Below are 25,778 nucleotides of genomic sequence, written 5' to 3'. Positions count from 1 at the left end.
GTAAATCTCTCTTCATTTTATCAAACTATCTATACAGTTTTCTTTCACCATCCACTTGTCATTGAAGCAGGGAATAGAAAGTATTAACCTGGATTTTTTAGTGGTTTTTTTTGACAAAACTAATTCAAGTATCAAACTAATGATACCTAATGTAACGTTTACATAATTTATATAACAATCATTTACATAAGATTTACAGAACTGCCTTAAAAAATCTGCTTCGAGAAATTAAAGCCATAAACCTCAATTTAAAACTTGCATTTCCTCTGAAATGCTTGTGCAAAGCTTTTAAAAATTATTTTCAATTTACATCTGAGTTGGTAGAACCATGTTTTTATTTGAGCTTGTCTAAATTTAAAACCAATTTTTAGATTTAAGATAATAATAATTTGCTCTCTAAAATGACTTTCTGTAAAAGGTGAAAAATTCCCTGTTGTACAGAATCTGCCCTGTACGTATCAGCAACATACTTCCCAGGAAATGGAATTAAAACCGGATGAATACAGAGCAGAGGCAAATGCTAAGCCTGATTTGGAAAGAATCCTTTAGAAATTCAGGGTCCAGATGGTCAGTCGCATCTCAATCCAGGCTAATGCTGGTATGCAAATATGCTTTGTCAGACAACACCAAACAAACGCCTCTCCTGTTTGAGGGGTGACTGTATAAACCAGCTCCCAGATGCAGGAGGAAGCAAGTCTGCAATTACCACCACAATGGCCATGGTTCATGGCAGTGAAACTGTTCGCCACTTCGCCTAGCCCCACCGCGTCTCTGAACAGCACCTGGTTTTCTCCATCCCCGCTACTTTTCGAAGACATCAGTGTTTCTTTTGTCGGTCTTATGGAGAAAACATCACAAGGCTCGTGGGATAGAGACTGCTAACCACCCTTCAGCTACACTTCTTTGATAAAATTCCTTTACACTTCTTCTCTTATGAGCTGGTGACAAATTTTGCCAAACTCCATTTGTTTGGAGTGAAATTTCTCTTAACAGATGTTTACTTCAAACTGAATATTTGGGACATAGATTAGCCACGGAGTTCAGTTTTGGAGATTCTCCAGATTTGGAGAAGGCAATTAAAGCAAAATTTTGATACATAAAGCACATTTGAAATGTGCGTTCAGCTATCTCTGTAAATATTCGTATATAATAAAACCTCTGAGAGGAAGAAAAAAAAATATATACAAAAAAAACCCGCTAATCTGACACATTCACTACAAGTACCAAGTTCTGTAGCTGAGTTTTCAGAAGACTTGGATCAACTGATGATGTTCTTTCCTGTCTCAACTCTAGCAGGCATCACACCTATGTTATGCTGGAGTACACAGAAACTGAAAAGGATAAACAATCGACATGTCTACAGGTGGAGAGTCATACTGAACTGACATTCCAAATACAGAGCAAGCACAGGTTTCCTTAACCCCTGCAACTCTCCTCACTGTTACAAGACTGATGTTGGTTTTACACAAGTCTCGTACTGAGGTATAAGCAACTATGGAAATGCATCAGGGAGTGAAAGTATCTGGACAGAAAAGGGAAAGACTGAGGCACAGAGGTTAACAGGTTGGGAAAAGCAGAGGAAAGTAAGTAGGAAAAGGAATCAACATGGCCAGTTTTCTAGGAGAGGGGAAAAGCTACCATAGGTTGACACAAAAAATATATATATATATATATAGGATAGGCTGCCAAAGGTGATGACTGGACATGTGTATAGGGAGAAAAGAGATATGCGGAGACACAGAGACAGCTATAACCACCAGATTATAACCATGGAATCTCAGAATGGTTTGGATTGGAAAGGAGCTTGAAGAGCACCTAGTTCTAACCCCCTCCAACATGGGCAGGGACACCTTCCACTAGACCAGGTTGCTCAAAGACCCATCCAACATGGTCTTGCACACTTCCAGGGGTGGGCCATCCACAGCACTGTTCCAGTGCCTCACCACCATGGTAAAGAAGAATTTCTTGCTTATATCCAATCTAAACCTGCCTTCTTTCAGTTTAAAGCCATTGACACTTGTACTATCATTACAGGTCTTGGTAAAAAGTCTTTCTTTTCAGAGACCTTTATACATATATATCCAGCCAGTAAGTCAGCTTCATCAGGGCCCAGCTCAAATGCCTCTATGCACACACACATAGCATGGGGAATAAACAAGAGGAATTAGAGAGCTGCACACACCTGCAGAACTATGATCTTATTGTAATCATGCAGGTGTGGTGGGATGGGTCCCATGACTGGAGTGTTGGAACGGGAGGATACAGGGTCTATAGGAAGGACAGGCAGAGGGCACAAGGAGGAGAGGGTGTCACCCTCTGTGTCAATGACCAGCTGGAGTGCGCAGAGCTCTCCTTGGGATTGGATGAGGAGCTGACTGAGAAGTTATGGATCAGTATTAAAGGAACGGCAGGGACAGGTGACTTTATAGTGGGGGTTCTGCTACAGGAAGACCGAGTGGACAAGGCCTTCTATAGACAGATAGGAGCAGCTTCATATTCACAAGCCCTGGTTCTAGTGCAGGACTTTAACCACCCTGATATTTGTTGGAAGGACAATATATCAGGGCATAAGCAACCCTGAATGCATTGATGATAACTTCCTTCTCCAAGTGATAAAGGAACCTATGAGGAGAGGTGTTATGCTGGACCTTGTTCTCACCAACAAGGAGGGACTGGTGAGGAATGTGAACCTTAAGTACAGCCTTGGCTGCAGTGACCATGGAATGGTGGAGTTCAAGATCCTTAGGGCAGCAAGGAGGGCACGTAGCAGAATCACTACCCTGGATTTCAGAAGAGTAGATGTTGGCCTCTTCACAGATCTGCTTGATTTAGCACCATGGGATAAAGCCCTGGAGGGAAGAGGGGCCCAAGGAAGCTCGTTAATATTTTAGGGTCATCTCTTCCAAACTCAGGAGCAATGCATTCCAACAAAGAGGAAGTCAGGTAAAAATTCCAAGAGGCCTGCATGGATGAACAAGGAGCTCCTAGACAAACTCAAACACAAGAAGGAAGCCTACAGAGGGTGGAAGCAAGAAGAAGTAGCCTGGGAGGAATATAGAGAAATTGTCTGAGAAGCCAGGGATCAGGGGAAAGCTAAAGCTCTCATCATAGAATTAAATCTGGCCATGGACATTAAGGGTAACAAGAAAAGCTTCTATAGTACATTGGTGGTAAAAGGAAGACTAGGGAAAATGTAGGCCCTCTCTGGAAGGAAACAAGAGACCTGGTTACTAGAGATATGGAGAAGGCTGAGGCACTCGAGGACTTTTTAGCCACAGTCTTCACCAGCAAGTGCTCTAGTCACACTGCCCAAGTCACAGAACGCAAAGGCAGGGACTGGGAGACTGAAGAACTGTGGGAGAAGACCAGTTTCAAGACCATCTAAAAAAACTGAAGGTGCACAAATCTGTGGGACCTGATGAGATGCACCCGTGAGACCTGAGGGAACTGACAGACGAAGTTGCTAAACCTCTGTCCATCATATGGATTGAGAGGTGGGCCTGTGCAAACCTCATGAAGCTCAGGCAACACCAAGTGCAAGGTCCTGCACATGGCTTGGGGCAATCTCAAGCACAGATACCAGCTGGGCAGAGAATGAATTGAGAGCAGCTCTGAGGACTTGGAGGTGTTGATGAGAAGCTCAACATGAGCTGGCAATGTGTGTTGACAGCCAGAAAGCCAACCATAGCTTGGTCTGCATCAAGAGAATTATGGACAGCGAGTCAAGGGAGGTGTTTCTCCCCCTCTACTCCGCCCTCATGACACCCAATGTGGAGTACTGCGTTCAGCTCTGGGACCCCCCACAAAAGAAGGACATGAACATGTTGTGTTGGACTGAGTCCAAATGAGGGCTGGAACATGATCAGAGGGTTGGAACATCCCTCCTATGAAGACAGTCTGAGAGAGTTGAGATTGTTCAGCCTGGAGAAGAGAAGGCTCCGGAGAGAGCTTATAGCAGATTTTCACTACCTAAAGGGGATTTACAAGAAAGCTGAAGAGGGACATTTTAGCAGAGCCTGTTGCATTAGGACACAGGGTAATGGCTTTAAACTGAAAGAGGGTAGATTTAGATTACATATAAGGAAGAAAATCTTCACCATGAGGGTGATAAGGTAATGGATCTGGTTGCCCAGAGAAGCTGTGAATGTCCCATCCCTGGAAGTGTTCAAGGCCAGGATGGATGGAGCTTTGAACAGCTTGGCCATGGCAGGAGTGTTGGAACTAGATGCTCTTTAAGGTCCCTTCCAACTCAAACTCTTCTATGGTTCTATGCTATTGAAAGGCTCCCCAGAGCCCTCTTTTCATCAGGCTGAACAATAACCCCCCAGAAAACCTAGAAACGAACTCAGAATTCCAGTGTCCCTAAAGGGCACTGTCCTAAGGCAGCAAATGCAGCTGAAACTGCTTCCCACTTCAATTCCCTTTCTCTTGCTGCACTACCTTCACAAGAGTAGCTAGCAGTAGTCCAAAATTTTGCTACAGTTGCAAGTTTTCTGTGACCTGCATTTTGATTTCAAAGTTTCTAATGAAACTCAGTGCGGCCCAGCTACGCAGCATATCGCAATCCAAGTCTGGTTTATATTTCTGCTTTCTTCAAATCTAGTGCCACATAAAGTCTTGCCATGGAACTGGCTTTGTTTAATTCTAGGGCTTTCAGAATTATTAAGTTAAAATGTAATTTTGTGAATGGATAAATATTATAAACGCCTTTAGCACTATGCTGCTTTTAAGGTAGGCTATTTGCAATTTGATGATTTGTATGTTCTTATATAAGCTATTTCACTGACTTTTATTAATAAAAGTGTAATTGAATTCCAAAGTTACTGTTTGACAGCTGATCACTGACAAATCTGAATAATGGGAAAATGAGTTTAAGTAGCAAGTGGAGAAAAAAAAGAGGAATAATATAAAACCAATACATTACTATAAATTGTCATTCTATTTTAATTACATGACTTACCTCTCAATTCAACTGTTCTTTAATTCAGTCATTAGTGAATATCTGATCATGATGGAGTATGGCACACTTTAAAATATTGTGTGTGTGTGTCAGCAAGACTTTACACACAAAGTCGTACCTGTAAATTTCAATTGTTTGATGGCAGCTTCAAGTTCAGATTTATTTCACGTAGTCATATATTGGGGGTGGGGAATGAGAATCTTCATGTGAGTGTATTTGTATTTTCACACCCTGTCTGTTCATGGATCCATTCTCTCAAGCAACATCATTGTGTTATTTCAGATTTCCTAAAGAATCATCAATCCAGATTTTGGAATTTTGGTTTTATGGGCTTATCAACCAATTGCCCAAAACAGCATTATATTTTTTTTTTTCCCCACAGGAGACAGCAACTTTATCCAGACTAAGGTACACATGTAGTATTGGATAGTCAGACATATGAGAGCGTAAAACAAATCAATTAAAAAAATAAACAAATACAAAGCGCTTAAAAAAAAAAAACCTGCACATTAAGCTGCCCATGGATTATTCTTATGATGAACAGCAAAAACTGCAGGCTTTCATATAAAAATATTGCAAGCTACAAAAGTGAGGAAAAGTTGCATTTTTCGAACTTTCCACTGTAGGTATCTGGAGAGTAATACTGGCCAAAGAAAGCAAGGAACTATATTAATGCCCACTTTCAAGCAGGTAATTCCACTGAAATCCATTAGTTCAACTTCTTGTGTATTTTAAAATATTTTGTGATTTTTTTTGTTTCATCTTGCTATACTGTGTGCAAACACCACTATGAGCCCCGATACAGCTTCCTATGGCAAAGCCTTGATTCAGTATTTTTAATTCAAATTTTTCTTCAGTCCTTTGGCACAGAATTCCTGGAGCATTTGTGAGCAACTGAAGCAGGAAAGGGAGCTGGTCTGGAACCGCACCCATGGGGTTAATTGAGTCGGTTGCAGACTGTGCCAAAACCATCACAGCCCCCACATACAAATCCCTGCACGAAGGACACAGTGGGTGCCCCTAGCAGCATACATCCCACCAGAGGTAAAGCACTGGCAGTCCCTGCACTGGGGAGAGGAATTCCTCTTACCTGTAGGGTTTTCTTCAGGGAGCTGCACTTCATTAGGCAACTTGAGGGCTGTTTGAGAGGGCCTGCCCTCTTAAGCAAGCAAAGAGCTGACGAGGAAGCCAGTCAGCCCATGTAGGAAGCAGAAGTTACCCAGACAAAAGACAAAGCGGTCGCACAATGAGTAAACACAGCAGAAAGATCTGTGCTCCTGAAAGCCAAACAAAACGTGGCTGGGGTGCAAGCTTGCACCCTGGACCACTGATCCCCCACAGGAACGGCAAACATGTTTCTTGGCATGGCACCAGCTGTGCCACCTAGCACAGGGGGACAAGGCGTGCTAGCTAGCACAGCCTTGAAGGGTAAAACATTGCAGGAGCCATTCCCAGCAGGAAAAACAGACAAGGTTTCACTGAGTCCTTCTTCCCCCACCCTTCACTGTGCCAAGCTGGCATTTTACCCTTAAATGCACCCATCCTGCCAGACTCCAGAGCATACTGGACGTATTACATTTCACACTATGAAAATTTCACCTGCAGGAAACTTTCTGCAAGAAAGCGTAATTTCAACATCATTTTAGATACTTTCCATCAGGGAGGTGCGTGTTCCGGGTGGAGAGATAAATAACTAAAGCCTGGACTGGTTTAGGGCCATGAGGTCCAGAGTTGCATAACATGGGTGAGTCCGTAGCCTCAAGTTCATAGTGAACTTAATCCCTGCTTTATTAAGGATTCCAACACCGCAGCCTTGCAAACAGCTACCAGTTAAAGAAAAAAAAAAAAAAAATCACAATATCACAAACTTTGTTTGCCGTCACAAAAGTACAGTTAAAACTTTTAGTGGTCAACTTGCAGCAAATTGTAATCAGGAAAGATGATGAAAGAGTAGATTCCATGGAGAATAAGTGCAGAAGAAAATAAGTGTATCTTTTCCAGAACTGGCTATCTTAACACTAATACAACACACATGGTAAATTGCTTAATATCTCTGAAAGTGGAAATTGCACTGAGCCATGAAAACCTTCTGAGGATGAAAAGCATCCTCAATGTAGAGACAAATTTTTAAGGCAGTGCTCTATATAGTTTAGACAGATCAAGAGTATCTACAACCAGGGATTATATAAAAACCTTAGAATCTTTACCAGGACTGGGAAGTATTTATAATGATTTTATAACACATTAGTAACAGACTTTGAAGGGGACATTTTGCACTTAAACTGCAAGAAGACTTACTAAGAGATAGAATTAAGAGTCAATAGCTGAAGCTAGAGGAAATAATACCCAAAAGTAAGTAATTCTGCTTTCATTAAAACAGCATTTAAGTGTAGGATTTCAGAAAGAAACTAATGTAATACCTCCAGAAAAATCAAATCTTCAAGCCATAAAGCATCATCTTCAACTCTCTCAGTCTGACACATTGCAAAAGTAGACATTTCCTGGCTTTTCAAACAATGTCTTCTGAAAGGGTTATTTCATACCTTTTTTCATATTTTTTTCCCACCCTACCAATTATCCCAACGAAGGTTGCTAAATGCCCTACAGAAAACTGCTTTTATTTTCCCTTCTAGTAGTGCTTTATTTTCCTATTGCACTACAAACCTGGACATAAAACGCAGTATAGCCCCCACTACACTGATGTAGCTCTTTTCTAAGGCTACTTTTTTGTGAATTTTAAATGTTATCTTTCACTATTTCTCTTGCATGGAAAAATTACTTGAAGACTGCCATTCGATCAATCCATATTGCACTTTTTGGGGAACACCAGCATTACAACTGTCTCTTCCTATGGGTTATCCTATAGATCAGTATTCCCACAGGTAGGCATGTGACAAGGCAATTCAATCTGACTGAATAAAGGGCCTTAGTGTTATTTCTGTGAGAAGGCTTCAGGAAATGGCTGTAATGACTGGGGTTTATCTTCTCAAACTTTGCTTTGTCATCAGGAATACCTGACCTTATCCAAAATAAACTTGAACAGATCATTCAGAGCAGCAGATTTTTCAAATAGAGATTTATGTTTAAATAAAAAAAACCTCATGATGTTAGTTTGCAGGGAGTTAGGTAGATGTTCCTATACCTTTTAGATCTAAATAAAGGCACAGCATATTAATAACTGATCTTTTAAGGTCTCAGCTAATTGTTTCATTTACTGTATACACACATGTTGTGCTATCTCTATTATATGGAAATCTATTATTAAAAAGATGAGTGGTTAACAACTTCCCTTGTCTTCATAATTAAATATCTTGATAAGAAACATACATATGGAGATAACAGGGGCAGACAACTATTTTTATATCCATCAAGTCCAAGGGCAGCACACCGCTAGAAATTTCGTATACCAAAAGGCTGGAGCAAGGCCAGTCTTCTTAATGGTCAAAGACAGGTGGATGTACAAACACATTTGTGCCAGACACCACATTGCACTGCAAATGCCTGGGACACCATGGATCTCACCATCTGTTTAAATGGATGAGCCACAGATGTTCAAACCTCCATTATGAGCTGAGTCCAGAAACTGCATACAGTATTCAGGTTCTGAAAAGTGCGAATATTAAAAATCCAGCCCTTGATTTAATTTTTAAGTGTGGTTTCAACTGTAACTTGCATGTTATAGCTTTCTCTGTGTAACTGGTGGCTTGTACACGTAAATATCTACTCACCAGAGTAATTTCATGTTCATACATGTGTTATTGAAAGTAAAGAAAGTAGAAAACACATTTTCATACAAATATATCTTATTTTCTATATCACTTTACTCATGAGGCAAGAAAGAAGAGGCAGAAATATAGAAATCAGTGCAGACTCCTTGGCTGTAAAATAACAAAACTACAACCTTCACATCGATGCCTAAATCTCAAAAAGCTTAGGGAGGATGAGATCCCTAGATAATGAAATAAAGAATAGGCCGACTACATTTCAACTTAACTGCTAAATGTTGATTTAAAAAAATCAAAATGTTTTTATACAGATTGAGTGAAATCTTATATTTAATATTTAAAAACAGCAATCACCAGCATCACCAAAACTCGACTTTAATTGTGCATGTAAATTTTATACATGTACAACCACACACTAACTCTGTTTTGGAGGAATATCATCATAAATATCACATGCAAAATACCGTTTCCTTTAATGCTGTAAAAATAACTACATTAAGAAGTTTAAGTAAGGGCTTACCTATTCAAAATTCTAAGACAGAAAAAGCATGATCCTTTTTTTTCTTTTTTTAGTTGCATTTGCAAAAGGTTGGACCAGAGTTTTCAGCTATCACTGAAAACTGATTGAGTCACACCTTGAAATTTGACATAACAAGATCAGCTGTATTGGTTTCCCCTACATTCATGTATTGTGACAAACTGTAATTTTTTTCAACAGTAACCAGAAAGATTAAGATATAGGAGAGCTGTCTGGGATAACTGCAACCATGGACAAACAGATTTGATTAACCATGTTTCATGGCATGCACATCTCTTATGTTCTCAAAGTTCCGGTTTTCCAGTGAAACTGAGTATAAAACAGCTTTCAAGCTTTGCCAGCTCAATTTAGACAGCAGAGTTCCTTTAGTCCATCTAGATCCTTTTCTGTCTCAGGTCACAAAGCCACCTTTCAGTTCAGTTCCTAACTTGCCCTCAGGCCCCTTCCAAACACATATCAAGCACAAAGAAAATGTTTGTCATCCACACCTTATAAAAAAATATGCATGCACAACTAATCGCATACAGTTTATACACAAGAAGTCATTTCCCTCCCTTTATCATCTTTTCAAATCCATTACTGAGCTGGAATATTTTCAGTCTTTTTATTTTGGCAAGCTATGAATGATATACTTGCAGTTCTTACTTGAGAGGTTCCAACCATGAAAATTCAAAAAAGTTTTGGTCTGCATTGGTTTGGCAGAAATGGAGAGATAAATGAGATCATACTTCAGATATGATCTATCGGGAAAGGTAACAGCCTATCCATAGGTTGTAATACAGATTCCAGGATATAGCAAGTTTGAGGTTTGCTAGCTATTGATATCACTGTGACAGGTAAAACTTGCTGGCAAATTATTTAATGCAAAGGACACCACCATTTCTCATCCAGAGAACAGCAAGTTCCAGCAAGCTCCTGAAGGAACAGCATATTCTCAGTACATGAGCCAGGAGCTATTCTACTTAGGGAGAATATTTGGGTTACTGCCTGAAAATTTAAATACATCTGCATTCTACTTTGGGTAAACAAGACTTTTCATTCAAGGAAAGCAAGCTGGAACACAGAAAGAGAGTATTACTTTTTCAGATGCACAGAACTCAAATCCTGACACAAAAAAAAAAAAACCCAAAAGCAATCCTCCCTTGATCCTGAGAATGCAAATATATGCAAACAACCAGTATCATTCTTGCTTATGACCTTTTCCACCTATATGTAAATGTGAATGATAACCTGCTGTCAACATCCACACATACATCTCTTATCAGCAGAGGCATTACACAACCATTTCAGGAAGCAACTGCAAAGACAAGAGTATCCAAGCAAGCCAAAAGCTGCTTCTTTAATAATATGACTTGGGGGGGTTTTATCTTCTCCTCTGGGCCAAACTGTGTCACACACTTTGTTTGAAAGTCTAAACCAACATTTTCAAGATATTTTGAAGACATTAATTTGAACAGCTAGTTTTAGCTTCAGCATTCCCACTTAGTCCCTCTGGTTTCCTCCTATCTCCAAATACGATTTGAACCCACTGTTTTTCCTTCTAGATTTCCTTCTGTCCTCTATCTGTCCCACACACTCTACACCTTTCAATCCACTGAGTGATCTACCAGAACACACAGACAACACAGATGTATGATTATACTGTTTTAAGAGGATATAATATATGATTGTACTGATGTGATAACATGTTTTTTGCTTTTTCCCAAGACTGTTTTAAGTCTTAATGATCAACCAGAAAAAAAAGCAAAACTCCTCCCATTCAAAAAGAAAAAAAATTATCTTGACCTAGTTATTTGTTTTTCAAACTCTGGAATAATTTTTACATAGTGCATATTTCATTCAGAAATCTAAATTGAGCGTGGTAAATGATAGAAGAAAATGTCCAGTGTACCTTAGGCTAAGAGAAACTATTTTTCTCTTTTTCTTGTGAACTCTAAGTTTCGGGTTATAAGTTCTACATTTTTTGTATGAAAGTTTATAACATAAAACTGTGACAACACAGACACAGCAGTACATTCTTCTGTGAAGCCAAAGCATCACAGATCTGTAAAACTGAAGGATGTAAAAATATTTATTTCCAAGATAGTCAGTGCAACACTCAAAGTCACTTAAGGTGATATTAGTTAAGGTGATATTCGAAAAATATCACAGAGCAACAGCAACAGAAGACCCTGTCAGGTCCTCTAGTAATTTTCATCTGTCCTTAATTCCCAAGGCTGCCATGAATTATTTTAATAGCAGAAGTAACGGCATGGGCTAACTGCCCAACTAAGCAGTTCTTGTGCCTTTCTGGGGTTTTGCAGGACCACTCCTGTCTGTTGCCTGCATGAAGAACCCACTACTTGTACAGGCTTAAGATGTATCCAGCAGCCAAGGGGCACTTCTATTTGTGGGTGTCCCTCCATTTTTTTGGTTTGTGTTTTGGGATGGAGGTTTCTTCACACAACTAACATTTGACTCACAGAGACAGAAATGGAAGAAATACTTCTACCAGCTGCAAATGGCTTACCATTAATTGCCTGTCAGGAGACTGTAATGCAGGTAAAAAGCAGGACACACCTGCAGCTGGTACTCTGATGCTGTACTGAGCACACATAGTTTTGATATTTGTAAGCAAAATGTTTACAAAAATACTTTACAAAACATGTTGGAGTTTTAATATAAACTACGTTGTTGACCCACACTACAAATTCACTGGCAAAGTGTTGGACCTTTAAACTTAAAGAGAAGTTTAGTTCTTTTTGTAAGCTCTTCCAAATTATGTAAAGCATTTCTTCTTATCAATCTTACATTTAAACAAACAAACACACATTAATTTTGTCTGCTTCAGTCAAACATCAATATATATGACTCAGCCAGTAAGACTCAAAGTAGGCACTATATACAAGCTATAACTTGGGCTGTCTTTCCTGCAAAGTTATGCTTCCTTGCATTTATAGAGAAAAGCTTTTGGCATGTTTTAAACAAGGGTGCAAATCTGAGACTCTCTACTAAACAACTGGGAAAAATTTTTAAAAGAGATCTGAAAAAAGAAAAAGCTATCTTGACTTCCTAAAGTAAGTTATTTAACATAATATGAAACAAAAAGTTTCATTCGTGTGGCATCAGTATAGTCAAGGAGACACTGAACTATGAATTAGGGAGTATCTATACAAGAAGCAGTAAAACGTACAGGACAAGCTAATTCTGTCCTAATTAGTATTGACACAGTGTATCAATACTGCTTCTGGGATCAAACAGGTGTCCTAATGTGGACCTTCACTGCCCCAGCTCTTCGCTATGGGTATCTCTAATAAAACATCATATTGTTGATGTATTCCACATTTTGATTCCTTCTTTGGCAGCTGACCTGCTCTGACTTGCCCAAGGTTATGTTTAAATCGTGCACATTTCCATCCTGTGCCTATAATCATGTTTAGTTTATAATCTCATAAGGGCAGGGACTGCCTTTTACTGCTTGTTTGAACTGCATCTACCACAATAGGACTTTGATCCAGCCTGTAGGCACTGCTTGCGGTATGTTAGATTTCAAATGCCACCTATAGAATTCTCTGTCAATACAGTTTCAGTTCCTGGAAACATGGTATTAACAGTATTGAAACAGTGCGTGTACTCAGCTACAGCAATGGACTGATTTTTCCACTTTACACCCCTTAAGACCACAGCAAACATACTGCCCTAAGAAACTCACTTAAACTTGCTTTTTCTTTTTTTTTTTTTTTTGAGCACAGGAAAAATAGAGCAGTAACATTCAGAGCTAAAAACCTGACTAGATTAAAATAATTATTGCAGCAGAGATAACTTTCATTCAAATGTGACATGCCAAGTCACATGGCAGTTCAGGCTACAATACTCCATTCTCCAGGTTTAATGTCTTATCAAGTTATTTCCTTGTGCTTCACATACGTCAGAGAAACCATGCCAAAACCAGACCTTCACATCCTAGAGAACTACTTTGGATTTCTTATTTCGGAAATATCACAGAAACTAATAGTTTATATTGTAATTCACTTCCTCACTGAATGCCTATTATCTCAGTCAAATTAATTTCAGTGTGGTTTAGGTTTTATATTACATATGTAATAGTGTACCTATTTACAACACCTGACTACTAAGGTAAAGCCGGCAAAAGTTCTCTCAAATAGTACCTGTGTGAGCGAAACACTTTTTTGTTTAACTTCAGAAAGTCATTTAGAGGAATTAAACAGCCTACTTTGCTGATCCACACCTAACAAAAATACTTTAGACAGCATCACCATAGTATTGAATTTCTTTTTGTGATGATCACTGTAATCGTACATGATTCTATGGCTTGCAACATAACATATACAAGCAGCAATATTGCATTCACCATAGGGCACAGTATGCAGAGCTCACCATTTGAAGTAATACAGATGCACACTCTTCACAAAAAGAAATTCAGTAGGCATAAAGCCACTAATACAAAAGAAGCTGTTTTACTGCAATGTTTACCATAAATTCAATAGCTTTTTTATTATTATTATTTTAGAAGTTGAATATGGGGTTCACCACTGCATAAAATAAGAATTTTAAAATAAAGGATAAACATATTTCTAAAATTATATTCCTATTTTATATTACAGGTTCCAAAAATAATTTCTTTGCTAGAGAAGAAAGATTTATACAGAAGTTTTTCAAGGACATTTTATATCCCCAGAAGCTGTAATGTTCATTTGAAATAACAAGTCATCTATCTGAAGAATATTTACTATTTTAAAATTATTTACTCACACAAATGCATCTGGAAAACTATGGCTTCAAGAAGGAAAGCTAATAAAAAACAGCTAACAGAAAGTATGTTCTTCTTGGTATAACCCAAGCTATTTAGGCAAAAATGCTAGCTTTATTATACCGCACAATGAAATTATGTTTCCAGTACAAAAACAAGCACTGTGGAAAGCCCTTCACACAAAGTAATGCATTTATAGCAATAAATATGACCTTGTAGCATTTAATAGAAAGGTGTAGAGCACTAACCTAGTAACTTTCTAATTTCTGATTTCAATCTGCTGCTCTATTGTTTTAAACCTCAGTTGCACAGAGGTAACACCCGACAATCTCAGGAAACCAAAAAGGGAGTCACTGTGATAACTTCATCTGATTAAACCGCAAATCCTGAATAGTGTTTCCCACTGGTTTCTGATTCACTGTGAGCAGATTTTGTTTTTAGATGTGTTAACTCTAACATGGTGACATTTTGCTTGGTTAAAAAAATCTACAAATTAAGCCAAGCATAATAGCACCATTAAAAAAAAAAAAAAAGGAAGAGAGAAGAGAAGGAAGAGAGGGGGAGGAGAGGAGAGGAGAGGAGAGGAGAGGAGAGGAGAGGAGAGGAGAGGAGAGGAGAGGAGAGGAGAGGAGAGGAGAGGAGAGGAGAGGAGAGGAGAGGAGAGGAGAGGAGAGGAGAGGAGAGGAGAGGAGAGGAGAGGAGAGGAGAGGAGAGGAGAGGAGAGGAGAGGAGAGGAGAGGAGAGGAGAGGAGAGGAGAGGAGAGGAGAGGAGAGGAGAGGAGAGGAGAGGAGAGGAGAGGAGAGGAGAGGAGAGGAAAGGAAAGGAAAGGAAAGGAAAGGAAAGGAAAGGAAAGGAAAGGAAAGGAAAGGAAAGGAAAGGAAAGGAAAGGAAAGGAAAGGAAAGGAAAGGAAAGGAAAGGAAAGGAAAGGAAAGGAAAGGAAAGGAAAGGAAAGGAAAGGAAAGGAAAGGAAAGGAAAGGAAAGGAAAGGAAAGGAAAGGAAAGGAAAGGAAAGGAAAGGAAAGGAAAGGAAAGGAAAGGAAAGGAAAGGAAAGGAAAGGGAACAGAAGAAAAGAAAAGAAAAGAAAAGAAAAAAAAGAAAAGAAAAGAAAAAAAGAAAAGAAAAGAAAAGAAAAGAAAAGAAAAGAAAAGAAAAGAAAAGAAAAGAAAAGAAAAGAAAAGAAAAGAAAAGAAAAGAAAAGAAAAGAAAAGAAAAGAAAAGAAAAGAAAAGAAAAGAAAAGAAAAGAAAAGAAAAGAAAAGAAAAAAGAAAAGAAAAGAAAAGAAAAGAAAAGAAAAAAAAGAAAAGAAAAAAAAGAAAAGAAAAAAAAGAAAAGAAAAGAAAAGAAAAGAAAAAAAAGAAAAGAAAAGAAAAGAAAAGAAAAGAAAAGAAAAGAAAAGAAAAGAAAAGAAAAGAAAAGAAAAGAAAAGAAAAGAAAAGAAAAGAAAAGAAAAGAAAAGAAAAGAAAAGAAAAGAAAAAAAAGAGAGGTGGGGAAGAGGGTGTTATTTAAGCCTCGAAGTTGTTTAAAATACTAGATGTTAACAATGTCCTGCTTTTTACTGTTATGTCGTTATTTAGAGAAGATGCAGGAGGAGACTGTGAAAGAAGTGGGGGTTCTTTATTATATTGCAAACTGGGAACAGTGTGCATTTCTTTAATAGTGCTACCAAAATTGCTACCCTACAATACCCAAATTACATAAAAATGTAAGACATACTACACATGAGATGTAAGGCAACAACACTATATTTTCTTATAAAAGCACAAAAAATACAAGGATCAAACGCAGCCCATTTCAGTGAATACGCTGACCACACGCAACATCATGAAGCTATTTTAACCATAGCAAGGCAAGAGCTACGAAGTTAACTGTAACTGACCTCACACAGCACAGAATCTCAAATGTTATCTGCCAGTGAACTACTTCCTAAACACAAGTATTCTTGTTTAAGTTATGCAATTAACAGAGTTGAAAAAGTCAAAATTACTCACAGAGTCCTGAAGATGCAATAGCAAACTATCTAAGACAGGAAATTCCAGTGCAATATTATAAAACAAGTAAGAAGAAACATGCATAAAGCCAGGAACTGACAGGCCTCTGGATTCCTGCAACTGTGGGAATCATGCTCGTGCATGCTGGGCTATAATTTATGAAACGGAGCCCAGGAAACAACCAATCACTTAGCTCCTCCTAACAAGTCCAACTGGCTATGAAAAGCTGGAAGTGCTGCACAGAACAATGAAGAGGAGCTATCCCACATATTAATCTGCTTATCTGGGATTGCTTTCTGTTTAGAGAGAGGGAAGCCTGTAACAAGGAGAGAGAAAAAAAAAAAAAAGGCAAAAGAAAAATCACAGATTTGCTGTTGAAACAACAGAACAAATTTTGATTAACAGGTAAATCTTCCATCATAGTCAGGTGGCTAGTACTATAGTAAAAAATGTGTAACATCAACTAAAACATTTCAGAAGAGTGCCATCCTCCTTAGTAGTGGTTTTTTTTTTTTCACATTATTCACAGAAAGCTATGCAGACTGGATTTATATTTCATGTGCAACTGTTTCAGTGTTCTTCTGCTCTTGATTTGAATATAATATTACTGCTTAATGTGAAACATCCTTCCATAAAATCTGATTAGAGTAAGATTTTTTTTCAGATCACAGGTGGCTGTTCAGTGCATTAATGAGCACTCATTTCTGAAGAGCCATCTGCATGGTCCTAGGGTTTAAGATTTAAAAGACCATCATTTACCAGAGAGATAATAAAAGGAACAAGAAACTGTGTCTTCAATTAACATCCAAAGAAGAAATACTTTAAAAAAAGTCTGGAACAAACCCGGATTTACACACTAGAGCATATGGAACCAAAGCTGTCCTTCCCAGGAAATTTTATTGTTACAAAATGCGGGTTTGACTAAAATGAAACTAACACCACTTTGATGTTTTCTGCCAAATATTTTTTCTTAAATGCTTCAGAGTAACAGAAAACATTTTATTCTCAATTCTGGTTTATGTTTAGAAAATAAAATTTATAGTTTCATGTACTGAAAAATACATAGGAATTTGACAAGAAATTTTGACTATCTTCCTAAGCACATGCCTGCTGAATTCTCCATGTTGATAAATTTTTATTTACCCAAAAAAAAGTAAGAAATGAGCTTTAATGCATAAAACCTACAATTTTTGTAAAGAGCTGTTGGCCTGTTTATACAGAAATCCTAGTAACATTTAATGAAAACATTGATACATTGGTGTGAGTTATCAATCACGAATTTTATAATTATAGAAGTCACATAGGTTTGGTTGCTTTATCTTTAAATCCTTTTTACTTATGGTTATTCTTCACATTCCTTCCTTTTTCTCCTTCCTAATTTAATCCAGGTCTCAAGAATTTCTGAAATCTCCTTGGCAAAATGTATGCTATAAAACCACTCCAGTATTTGCTGTAATGGCACCCATATTCAATAGTTTCTACAGATATTTTGCAGCTTTAGATGCTTTCCCAGAGGACAGGTAGTAGCTACAGAGGAGCATCTGGACCATCTTGTCCTGCTGGGCATCATTATTTGATTTAGAGAAATGGAAGCCTTTAATCTTATGAATCAGGTCTTTTTGCATACCTAAGCAGACTCCTCCCCAGGTCTCCAATCTATCACTACATGTAGTAATCATGAGCTATTTCAGCACTGCATCCTTTTAAATGGCTCTTGATGAGAAATTACTATGCAAAGAGAAAAAAAAAATGAGCTGAAAATCATCAGTTTATAACATATATTCAAAGTGATATTCAGTTACCTTGTTTCTGTTAATTAGAAGAAACTTTCAGTGTCCCACAGGTTTCTGAGCAACAGATAAAAGGAATAACTTTATTCAAAGGTTTTAGAATTCCACAGTGATTGAAGAGCAGCCACTTCCAAAGTAGAGCATTTGCTAGCCAAAGGGTCAGGTGGAACTGATAGCGTCTATAAAAATAAAATAAAAAATATTTTTAAAAGGGCATAATTATACAATTTAACCTAGAAATTTGAAAATATTCTAGTTATACCTATGGAATGCATCCAAAATCTTCAGCTATTTCTATCCTTTGGCAGCCTCGTCACCAGCGTATGTTCTGTTTGACAAAAACTAAAAAGATACATAGTGGCTTCATAAACTTGGAACTTGAGTTCATTAACTTCGGAAGCCATGTCTCCAAATTGAAAAAGGAAACACTGTAAATTTTAGCATCAGCTTCCTGCTACCAGAACATAAGGAAAATAAAGCGATTACCAACTGGTTTCTTTCCACAGTGAGTGAGGAACAGCATCTTCTAAGAAGAGCATTTGCAAGTGAAAAGGGTATATGTATATTAATACATATTCACACAGGTTAAGATGGGTTTTTTTGAAGATTAATTGAAGTAGGGTGCTGCCTTTCTCCACAAAATTAGTTTCATAGTCCTCCCTTCCACCCTACCATGCACTGAGAATATGACAGGGTCTGCAGGTAGGAGGAAGTATGCTTCCCCCACCTCTCAGCCAAAACCCACGCTTCTTGCAACTTTTGCTTGTTTATATAACTTCCACAATTAAAATGTGAAAGTGTTAGCTCTACTTCTCTCAATAAAGAAACATACCACAACTCTCAGCTACACCCTCAAAGAGTGGCGGTTACTGGTTTTCCTTCTCAAGATCACAGAAAGTATTAGCTCCTGTCATTTCCACCAGTGAAGGAGGTATGCCTGGCACCCACATTCAGTGTTTCAAAAACACTGTAGTACCATAACAAATTGGTACCATTCCTTTATTTTATTTTCTGTATAACTCCGAACAGTATCACATGCCAGTTTACTGTAGTTAAATTTAAAACTAAATAATTTATGGAAACAAAATCCACAGTTAAGAATAGCCTTCACTGAATAACTGGAATGTCTGAGGTAAAGCAATTCAGTTAATCCTTAAGCTATCATATCTTTACCATATCATTTCTCTTCTAGCTTGTTAAATTATTTGTCTCCATAATCGGAATTTTCTGCATGTAATTCATTCTTTCTGTACTAGGTTATCTTTCAGAACTCCCTGAATTACTGTGTTTCTGGATCTGTCATACTGGTATCAGCTTCACATCTATTAATAACCTCAGTTGCCTTAAAAATTCCTCTGCCAATTACTATTCTTTTGAAATTGTTCACCCACTAATGTTTTTTCTTTGTCAGTGTTTGAAACACTTTTGTTACCTGAGCACTTTTTAAACACTGTAGCATATAGCTTAAAAGGAAAACACATCAACCAGGAACTTCAACACTTAGCTGCCTGAAGGTTAGTCTTTCTGGCAGACTGAAGGAGAATCCCATTTTCGTACATGAAAGTGTCTGGGCACAGCAGACTCTGAATGTTAACTGATTGGAAGAGGCAAGAACAGCCTGGGTAGGAGTAAGGCAGACTGGCAGTTGCAACTGGCTCCATGGGAAAGTGCTAACAGGGGTCACTTCCTTCCTCATCTCTCCTTAGCTAATTTGGGACCTGTGAAAAAAAGGCTATTCCAGTCAGTCACAATCAGGTTGTCCAAAAGAAGGATGCAACTTTAAGTTACATTCCAATATATTTCAATTTTTTCAACACATATTCAACCCAATTGTAGATCATGCCTTATGTTTATTCCTGCAGTTCCAAGAGTGTCCTGTAAATGACCAGATATGTATGAACTGAAACATCTGCATATTTACCTGATCCTGCAGAACATGTTTGTGTTTAGCTTTCCTAGGATTACTTCATGCACTCCATGAAGTTCTTACAAAGGTGATTGTTAGCAGTTTCTCTCTATGGACTAGCTATTTAAGCAGTATCTACAAAATCCCCCCTTGCAATGCATACACACAAATCATATGGAAAGGAATATTTCTATTACGCCCAGATCTTAAAACAGCAGAGAAATTCTACACACTAGGACAGCACTGAAAATAGTAGATATGGATTATGGAAGTAGAGATCTGCAGGCAAGCTATGTGAGAAATTCTGACTGTTTACTCTCCTGATTAATCAGTAGGTATATTCCACTAGTGAAGCTTTCATGAAGAATCAGGTTTCTCTCATAATATTAGGAAACAAGTACTGTGTGTTGAATAACTTCAATTATAAACAAACACATAACAGTTTAATAAACAAGTTGTACAACTCTCCAGATGCTGATTTTATTTTACACAGCAATGAAAACAAATACAAGATCATAAAAGATAATTGTATTCTGTCTGATAGTTTGGTGAAGGAAATCTTTTGAACAGTGCACAAAGGAACAAGGAAAATATGCAAAGAATGGAACATACGATCCATGAATGCACATCCTACGTCAGAAGCAGAAGGACATCTTCCAGCATGTAACTACATAATCATTTAGCAAAACGCTATGTAAAAGTATGTGAAACTGCTGCTTACAGTAAACAAGAACTACCTCTGGTAAAGGCAATATGATGTGGCTACAAAAACCAAGCTGAACAGAGTATATGCATAGTAGATTTTTTGAAGGAAAAAAAAATAATTCTGTACACATGCATTCATTCAGGAACCCAAGAATTCATCTGCACTGCTGGTTCAGATGCACATGAACAGGATCAAACAGTGCTAGACTCACTACTAGAAACACAATTAACTGACAACTTCAATACAAAAACAGTATAACCAATTTTCATAGCTATCAATTCTGCATGGAGGGACAACAGTGTTGTACAGTCTGGCTGTATTTCTCGCACGCCTTAATATGCAAGCCTACACAAAGCTCTACTATATTATATACGTGGGCTTTTCTTGTACATAGCACAGAGGTGCTTCAAGACGCCGAAGAACTTCTAAGACAACTTGATGTTTAGTAGTATTATTCCAGCAACTGGAATATCAACTACTACTGGTTTTGCTGATAGAGTAGTTGCACTAAGTCAGCCTGAAAATTAATTCAGTCCAGTATCCCAAATTTGAAAGTGAGCTATATGGGATGTTTAGTCAAAGACATTCCTACCACCATCAAAATAAAATCAAACCAACCAACCAACCAACCAACCAGATACACACACACTCACACACACACACACACACACACACACACACACAAAAGGCGGGGGGGGGGAAAAAGTTTTTTTAAAGGTTAAAAAAATTTAGGCTTTATTATTAGTATCCTTTGCCCTTTGATATAGCTTGGGGGGGTTGATTGAGATCTAGAAGTCATTTCAGATACAAAGAAAGGAAAAATCCAAGCTCCATAAAGCTCATATTAAAAATCATGGAAGTTCAGAGTTTCCCTCATTTTAACATATACCAAGTGAGACAAAATATTAAGTAACTTTCCCCATGATCACCAATTCTGGAATGGAATCCAGTCACCCGGGACTTACTCCAGGATTCAAGCCACAAGATACTCATCTCCATCACTATTTACTGCAGTACAGCTTATAAAGTACCTATGAGGAAGTGACATTGTGTAAACTGCTACTGTATGACTGAGTTTCCTGCATATGTAAAATCAACTTGATGATATCGAAGTTGTACTACCTATATACCAGAACAGCAGTGGTGTAAGGTTGTTAAATCTCACTGGTCCTCTGGAAAGTAGAGTTGCGTTTAGACTAAGGACAGGCTGAAGCCATGGGAAAAGAGCCCACCTATAGAATTATTCCAGAAATAGCAGAAAATGTGGGGACACCTTCAAGAGTCTCAGTAACTAAAGAGGTATAGGAGAATTTATAGACTCTCACTGATAGACAGGAAGCTTAATCCAAGGGAGACAATCACAGTAGGCATTCATATAAAACCTAATGCTGTCACTTGCACATATTGTCTCTCCTGCAGAGGTAAGAAATTCAGATTCAGAGATACTCCATGATCTAGAGAAAAACTTTTCATAACAAGGGGCCTCCACTGTAACTGCTAACAAGTGGCCCTGAATAGATGAAACAATCTCCAAGAGCCTGAGACAGCATGTCTTAAAAGAATGATAAACCTTATGCACAGATACATGCCAGCTAAGCTAAGAAAGCAGTCAACTGAAGTTCAGCACCTAGCAGACCCAATGTGTTTCCAGCCCTCTTGATAAACCTCATAAGCACTCTGCTGGGGAAGCCCTACAAAACTTGTACTTTCTTGTTCCCAGAAAGGTCTTATTGTATTAGAACTTGCTTACATTGAGAATCTAAGCACTAGAAATTTTTAAAAAGACAGCTTTCCGGTTGCACACAAAATTGATGCTTTCAGTCCCAGCAGTAAGGAAATTTGGAGTCCTTTGAGAACAGATAGCAACTGTGCTAGCAACTAGATATAAAATTACAAAATCTGGCATTCACAGAATCACAGAATCACACAGAATGTTAGGGATTGGAAGGTACCTCGAAAGATCTTCTAGTCCAATCCCCCCTGCCAGAGCAAGAAAACCTAGATAAGGTTACACAGGAACGCATCCAGATGGGTTTTTAATGTCTCCAGTGAAGAAGCCTCCACAACTTCCCTGGGTAGCCTGTTCCAGTGTTCTGTCACCCTCACCATGAAGAAGTTTCTTCTCACATTTAAGTGGAACCTCCTAGGTTCCAGTTTGCACCCAATGCCCCTTGTCTTATCATTGGTTGTCACTGAGAAGAGCCTGGTTTCATCCTTGTGACTCTCACCCTTTCATATTTATAAACATTAATGAGGTTGCCCCCCAGTTTCCTCTTCTCCAAACTAGAGAGACCCAGCTCTCTCAGCCTTTCCTCGTAAGGTAGATGCTCCACTCCCTTAGACATCTTTGTTGCCCTGCGCTGGACTCTCTGCAGTAGTTCCCTGTCCTTCTTGAACTGATGCTGCGGGAGATGGTGTTAAATGCTTTACTGAAATCAAGATAGATCACATCCACTGCTTTACCATTATCTATGCACGTGGTTTTGTCTTCAAAAAAGGTTATGAGGTTGGTTAAGCACGATTTCCCCTTGGTGAAGCCACGCTGACTGCCTCGAATGACCCTCTTATCCTTGATACGCCCCGAGACAGCACCAAGGTTAAGTTATTCCATCACCTTTCCAGAGATGGAGGTGAGGCTGACCGGCCTATAGTTAACCAGGTCCTCCTCCTTGCCCTTTTTGAAGACTGGAGTGACATTTGCTTTCCTTCAGTCCTCAGGCACCTCTCCCACTCCCCACAACTTACCAAAGATGACGGAGAGTGGCCTAGCAACGACTTCAGCCAGCTCCCTCACCTGACGATGCATCCCGTCAGGACCCATGGATTTGTGGATGTCCAGATTGTTTAACTGGTCCTTAACCCAGTCCTCATCAACTAAGGCAAACTCCTCCATTGTCCTGACTGCTTCTGGGGCCTCAGCGGTACAGGGCTCCTCGGGACACCTTCTAGCACTATAGACAGAGAAGTCATTCAGTAACTCTGCCTTCTCTGTATTTTCCGTCACCAGGGCACCCACGTCATTCATCAGTGGGTCTACGTTGCCTCTAGTGTTAGTTTTATCTGTCATGTATTTGAAGAAGCTCTTTCTTTTGTCCTTCACCTCTCTCACAAGGTTTAATTCTAAGGAGGCCTTAGTTTCAGGCCTTAGGTTTCCTAGTTGCCTCCCTACATCCTCTGACAACAGCCTTATGTTCTTCCCAAGTGGCCAGCCCCTCCTTCCATGGTCTGTAGACTCTCCTCTTCCCTTTGAGTTTGCCCAGCAGTTCCCTGTTTAACCAAGCAGGTCTCCTCACTCCCTTCCTTGACTTCCTACCTGTTGGGATGCTCTGATCTTGAGTTTGGAAGAAGGAGTCTTTAACCAGCTATCTTAAACCTTTGTCCCTTCAAGTACTCTTTCCTGTGTGATTTCCCCTAGCAATTGCTTGAAAAGGCCAAAGTTGGCCCTAACGAAGTCCAGGGTTGCGATTCTGCTTGGTATTCTGTTCCTGCCACATGAGATCCTGAACTCCACCATCTCATGGTCACTGCAGCCAAGGCAGCCCTCAACCTTTACTGCTTCAACCAGACCCTCCTTGTTAATGGAGAATGAGATTCAGCAGTGAGAAGTGTGTGAGAGTGTTAGTGAGAATGAGACCCCCACTTCTGAATACTAGATTTCAGAAACAGTGTAATGCTTTGCGCAGGAATTGCAGGAGAGGCTTTTCTTGGGTGGCGGAAGAAAGGTTATATGTCCATAGCTTCCTGGGTTTATACTGAGAAAAACAGTATGCATTGCATCTGCCGCTCTAAACCTTCATTGGTGGTTGGGAGGAGCTGGTAGTTATCTTCGCACACAGCAGTCTAAGCACTGAAGCATACAGTTACCATTTAAAGACATCACTGACAAGCCCAGAAACTTGATAACCTGCTGGCATCACTAGGGCCAAGCGCTGACTCTCAAGAAGTGAGAATGAGTAATAAAGAATGAACCCTCCCATTATCTCCCTATCCTAACCTGGGAGCATCAGGATGTTTTTTCATTGCTTCCAGTTGGAAAAAGCAGAAACATCAAACTATTTGTTGCATCTTGGTCTCCTATAAATAGAAAGAGGTGCAAAACAGAGTGTTGAAGATTAAACCAGCATGTTTTCACGTAGTGCAATTCCCAGAGATGTCATGAGTCAGGACATCCATGCAGAGTGCTATTAACACCAGAAAAACCTAAAGCACTTTGTGAGATCCCTGCCAAGGCACTGGGAGGGGGAAAGGAGAAGCACAAAGCTGTCAGGAAGAAAATAAAGTTACAATGTCAAAAGAGAAAACAAACAGACCAACAGTCTACATTTTACCTTTTTTGTGAGCTTCAAAAGTTTAATGGTAGTGATCAATCTGTGCAGGGCTGGACTCTTGCCCTGATCTTCCCTCTCACCCCCTCTGGCAGTCTCAGATGTTCTTAGTGAAGCAGCAGCTGTCACTCTGGCAGCAGCAGCGTGAGCCCAGCTGAGTTCATACATGCAGTTATATTAGCACGTTGCCTTTTTTTTTATTTCTCAGGAAAAAAAAAAATAACAACAACAAAAACCCTGGCAATTTAATACTTTGGATAGCTCAGCTAGACCTGGATAGAATCTGACTGGGTAGAGGAAAAAAAGCCTTAAACAAAACAGTTCTTTCAGTCCTAGCACTCTTTTTCTCAAACAACAGTTGTGCACAAGGGCACAAGAGATTTAAGAGGATGAGTTTTCTTTCTGGTGGGAAATATTAAGCAATCAAGTTGTAAGCAGAGTGGGTTACATTGCAGGTTGCAAAATGCCAACCGAAATTGTCTTAAGAACATGAAAGAGTTTTTTAAGAACTGTCAGTGTCATCTCTAGACCACAGTCAAACTGTAAAAGCCTGCGGCTGGGAGAACCATGCTGGTTTTTGCTTTCATCCTCTCTTCTCTTGCTCTCCTTATAGCAAGCAATAACCTGGAAGCTGAGTCATGGTGTAAGTCACATTTCTGCCCAATCTGTTGTTCTCCAAAGTCACAGTCTATCTACTGTCTAGACATAGATAATCCACAGCCTTTTCTGGTCAGAAGTTTTCTACTCTATACAAAATATGAAAAGGTTGGAGAGGACACTTGAACAAGGGGCCTTATCTTTCTGTCTTCATAAATAAGTTCCAATTCATAAATCAGTTCCAATTCATAAATATCATCACCTTGGGTATCGTGTGCAGTTCTGGGGCCCACAGCTTAAGAAGGATGTGAAGGTCCTTGAGAGTGTCCAGAGATGGGCAATAAACCTTGTGCAAGGGTTGGAAGTCATGTCCTGTGAGGAGTGGCTGAGGACTCTGTGTTTGTCTAGGTTGGAGAGAAGGAGACCGAGGGGCTACCTCATTGCTCTCTGCAGCTTCCTGAGGAGGAGATGTGGAGAGGGACTTGAGGT

The sequence above is a fragment of the Patagioenas fasciata genome, chromosome Z, assembly GCF_037038585.1.
Source record: "Patagioenas fasciata isolate bPatFas1 chromosome Z, bPatFas1.hap1, whole genome shotgun sequence".
Taxonomy (NCBI): domain Eukaryota; kingdom Metazoa; phylum Chordata; class Aves; order Columbiformes; family Columbidae; genus Patagioenas; species Patagioenas fasciata.
Note: the sequence above shows the minus strand (reverse complement) of the source record.